General features: G+C 34.4%; 1 protein-coding gene across 1 annotated transcript in view; it reads right to left on the reverse strand.

Annotated features, from left to right (window-relative positions):
* LOC111613905 (DNA polymerase zeta catalytic subunit-like) overlaps positions 1-4,824 on the reverse strand; it is a 75,067-nt gene extending 70,243 nt beyond the window's left edge. Inside the window, exon 1 of the mRNA XM_023355257.1 lies at positions 4,743-4,824. The gene's annotated coding sequence lies outside the window, so the exon portion shown is untranslated. The remainder of the gene's footprint in view (positions 1-4,742) is intronic.
* Positions 4,825-5,248: the final 424 nt, after the last annotated feature.

Raw genomic sequence — 5,248 nt, forward strand, 5'->3', positions numbered from 1 at the left:
TGCCTCCCTTGTCAGAAGGGCTTATTTACTGTCGTCTACGCAGGAGCTGATAAACGTCGAATTAGAGATCATCGATATGGCGGTACGCGCTGCGGGCTTTTCACGTGCAAAGTTTACGTATGTGCTCAATAAGGTAAACAAGGCACTGTTTCCATGTACTACTTTATGCAGCAAAAGAGAATCTTCAAAGGTTCAAGTAGCGTTGCCTTACTTTGGACCCATATCTTTACGTATCTGCAGAATCTTTAAGCAGCACAACCTTGTTCTACCTTTAACCCCACTTCCAAGCCTACGCAAACTTATTTGCAATGATAGAGACAAATTTTCCATTCTTGAGAAATCGGGGGTCTATGCTGTACCGTTGGAAAATCAGGCAATGGGAGTAAATACAAGATATATCGGGGCCACCACTAGAATGCTTTCCAGCCGCCTTGATGAGCACCAAGACGATGTTATGAGGGGAAGACACACCACCGAGCTCGCAAAAAAGGTACTTGAGCAGGGTTACAACCCGCTATGGTCCCAAGTGGTTATGCTCAAGAGCTGCAAAGATCGAAAAACTGTTTTTATATGGGAATCTCTCCTCACTACCACCTTGGACACTTGCAACACCCCTACGCTTGAGCTGCCTAGTGTATGGGTCACGTTGTACAAGCGATTAGGCGAGTATTCGTAGTCTCTAGAATGCATGCAGCGTGAGCATAGCTCTGCGCATGCGCCAGCTCGCACTTCACGGAGCTATCTGCTCGTTCGGTTTTCGAATTATGTTTAAGTTTCTACGTGTTCTTAACGGCTTTAGCATAATTTCAATTTATATTACGCGTTCTATTTTGTGTTCGATTATTTTTTGTTTAAATCGCCTGAGGACGACGACAATAAGCTCGTCGAAAGTACTAGCGATAAAAAAACGCATTTAACGCCGAACTCAGTGTTTTTGTTTTTTTACAAGCTTTGTCCTAGAACTTTTCTGTCAATGGGTGTATTAACATAATGTTTGGTATTAATTTATAGTATTGTTTTATTATTTCATAATGTAGTTATTGTGTAAAAACTTATAGTTTCAGGAATTAGTACTCTAAAAATTGATTTCAGTTAATCACTTTTTCAGATAGTCAACACTACCGTACTTCAAATATTTTATTGCAAAATGAAAAATGTACAGCTGCAAAAGCACACTGTAAATTATAAGTTTTCATTTCCATTATTAATTTCAGGTCCTTAAACATCAGCAGTAACAGTAATGAAGCTTTATAGTTAAAAAATAATCAAGTTGAAAAAGTAACAGATATGATTACTTGGGTACTGTGATCAATGCAAACAATGATTGTACTGTACAGAAGAAATACGAGCGAGGACAGAAAAAGCAAGAGCTAATTTTCTCAGAACAAAGAAAATATTTTGCAGTAAAGATTTAAGCTTAAAATTAAAGATACGCTTAGAAGTGATATATATTCAGTATGTTTCTGTACAGAATGGAAGCCTGGACATTAAAGAAGTCCAATGTAAAGAAACTCGACTCTCTTCAATCATGGATATACACAAGAATATTGAAAATCTCATGGGTGAATAAAATTACCAATGTGGAGGTACTAAGGTGGAGGACAAATTAGAAAAAATAAAGAAACAACATTGAACATTAAAAGTTGAAAACTTCAGAACCTCAATCTGTTTGAGTGATAATTCAAGGAAAAATAAAAGATAGAAGAAGAATACAGTGTATTATGGCTGAGCAACTTGAAACAATGATATAACTGTAGTTTCAACTAACTTTTCAGACCACCAGTGTCAAAAGAGAAGCTATGATAGTTATGATGATTTCCAACCTTAGGAATGGAGATGGCATTTAAAGGGCATTTAAAAAATAAATTCTTCTTCAAATTACCCTGCTTTGGACTCTAATTTTCAGCACCATTCTTGTACAGTTAATTAGCATGTAAAAAAACAAATTGGGGAATGATGTCCAAGTCTGAGAAAGTTTACCTCATCATTCCCTTTCTTGTCAACCCTGTTTGTAACTTACTAATAATATAGACAAAACATGATAATTGGTACAAAGAACAATACAGGTAACCCCGTATAACACGGCACTTCTATAGCACGGATTCGCTCTAACACGGTTTGAGAATTGGTACCATCCCCCGTATAACACGATACTTTTATAGCACGGATTCACTCTGACACGGTTCGAGAATTGGGTAAAACCCTCGTACAACATGAAACGTAATAAATTTTTACATACCTAAGTAATAATAGTTAATGAAAATTATTATTTTCGTGAACTATTAGTACTTAAGTATGTAAATTTTCTCTTCTCGCCTTCTGTCGATACACGTGGTCCTTCTCGAAACTTGTTTCAATGTTGCCAGATAGCGACGCTTCTGCTTCTGATGTTTCCGAATGTTTTTCCCTTATTCCATACTTGCTTTATTCTTCATAAGTGTTTAGCACCATATAAGGAAATTTATAAAGACCTTTTAACTAGAAGCAAGCAATCCAAAATTGCATACATTTTGCAAAAGGTAAAGCATGGATCTGAAGATAATGCAGAAAAATGCTCAGAGGATAAGGATAACTTGCCAAAAAGAAAACGCTCTCGGTTAATTAATAGTGTTTTTAGTGATAACAAAGAAACATTGTTTAATTTATATTAATATGTATCACTTAAAGAAATTTTTATGAAGATATTTATCTTAATTATAAAAATATACTAGCATGTTTTTTAATTTTTGGAACCTAACCCTCCTTTTCGTATCAGTTCTTTGTTTCGTATAACACGGCAATTTTTTGGAACGTAACTACCGTGTTATACGGGGGTTACCTGTATACAAATATGAAGTACAGTTTATCCATTAATTAAAGATCTCAAATTAGGAGGGGTAATTGTCTCTCTGGCCACTATCCACTGGCTTTAAAATTTATTAACTGGCAAAAGATATGCGAATGCAGGCCATTTCACGAAATAACTATGCTTGACAACAGCATAGGCAAAAATGCTTATATTAAATTATCCAGAAGCATGCATTATAATGTTGCCCGTTAACATACTTTCTTTGTATTTACATTTGCTAGCACATTTCAATTACAACTTTTACAGATGAAAGCTTATAAAACCATTAATATCAATATTTAAATTCTAGAATAGACGCAGCTGCCATAACTCAACCAAATCAAAAAATCAATAAATAGATACTTGAAAAATATGCAAATCCATGCTCGGTCCAAAGCACGAAGTATTAACATAACTCAAGAACAAATATTTTTGATTTATTATTATTAAAATAAATGACAAATCATGCAAATGTAACTGAAACAATGGCACATTCACACATAACTGACACATATTTTGCTACTTCTGATTAATACGTAATATATATATATAATGCATTTTTTCACGTTTCTATCTTCATTATTCAGTAATTAACAATTTATTAAAATCAAATTAAAGTTTAATGAACATGTTACGAGTTTCGGCACCTAACACATCAATTTATAAATAGAAAAATAAGCAAACAAATAAAAGACTAAGCATAGCGTGATTAGCTATTAATTAATTATATTTAAAAATACTTTTATACAAATTAATCACGTAAACTCGGTAAAACAATCCAATTACATGATTTTTAACTTATAAACTGTTAAAAACAATTAAAATAAGATTACAAACAAGACCATCAGAGCTCATATGCAACTCAGGTAAAGCGGGTCTGTTTTGCCCCCTCCTTTTTTTGAACAAACAAAATAAGTAGATTGTTTCTATATTAATAAGAAGAAATCTTAAGGATTTTTTCTATTACATCAAACAACTAATGGATTATGTCAAGACTTTTTCTCTTAGTAGAAATAACATTAATTTACACAAGCAGACAGAGCCAGCTTGAGGGTACGTCATACCCTTACGCCAGTTTGGTTTTTGGCACCCAATCATTTTTTCTAACTTCAAATTTTTAAGCTTTATAAATTTTACATTGCACGGAACATATCGTTTCCACCAATGCTTCCACATCACACTCCTCTTTAATACTATTACTTTTTTCACGTCGCCGACACCCCAAAGCCATTGTGCTCCCAGACCAGAACATACTACTTCCGGTAACACTTCTACTCTCTGCGCCTCTTTAATACTATTACTTTTTCTTCACAATGCCAACACTCCAAAGCCGCCGTGCCCCTAGGCCAATGCCTCCCGATGATAGAAAGACTCCAAATTTTCGCCGGGCCCGGAGAAAAATCCCCAATTTCTTCTCTGCTCCGCACCCCAAATGCCCGGTTAATTTGTAATTAATTAAAATACATTTAATTCAACGACGCCGACACAAACACACAGAAAAGAACAGATAAGGCAGGTATATGTAAAGCATTAAATTAAGGAATTTTGTGCAGAATTAAATACATTTTAATATAAATCATATAAAGTTAGCAAAGTGTGCAAATGATGATGACTTTTAAAATCTGAAAATACACGTTTTAATAATAAACGTTAGGCAAATTAAAAAAAAAAGAAAAAAACATCGAACTTCGTCACAATTAAAACGTTTGTTTATGGCATTTACGAGATAAAAATGCAAACAGGAACATTTAAACTTTAGCAGCGATAGACTTTAAAGAGCGGAAGCCTAAGTACGTTTAAGCGCCGATCATCGCGAAAATAAGCATTTACGGTTATAAAAAAAACTCCCGTAAACGTTTCGTACCGTTTATCTTCATGTATAACGCTTAATTAATTAACTATGGAAGCAACTTACTTCAAGAAACTTGCCTTAACTCGTCTCTTCCATCGTCTGCACGATACTTGCCAACTGGACCCGTAACAATACAAACTGCCATCTATCGTCGATTTTCGGTATTAGTTAAAAAAACAAACAAACAAAAAAAAAGTTGATGATCGATAGGGGTGTTATTTGTTTATTTATTTTTATATATACATTATTATTATTATTATTATCAACCCATCTTGATTATATATATATATGAAAGGGCCCCTCTCAATCCGACTTGTGACACGCAGGAGTGTTAACCTGTTTTATTGATTTTATATTCACATATCAAACACCTAAACAGAAGCCAGTTTCCTACAGAAAGTCCTCCAGGGAGGCATCAAATCGGCAAATCGCTCAGGTTGCTTTACAATCCAATCTAATTCAAACAATAAATTCAAAAGCACGAGGCCCTAACTGTAACTTCTTCGCGTTTGTAACAGGTCTGAACCCAACTTATTCCCTGTGTTTAGATACTTAATGTATTAGGAAAC

The sequence above is a fragment of the Centruroides sculpturatus genome, unplaced genomic scaffold (genome assembly GCF_000671375.1).
Source record: "Centruroides sculpturatus isolate CEXI.00-Female unplaced genomic scaffold, Cexi_2.0 scaffold1351, whole genome shotgun sequence".
In the NCBI taxonomy this organism is placed as follows: domain Eukaryota; kingdom Metazoa; phylum Arthropoda; class Arachnida; order Scorpiones; family Buthidae; genus Centruroides; species Centruroides sculpturatus.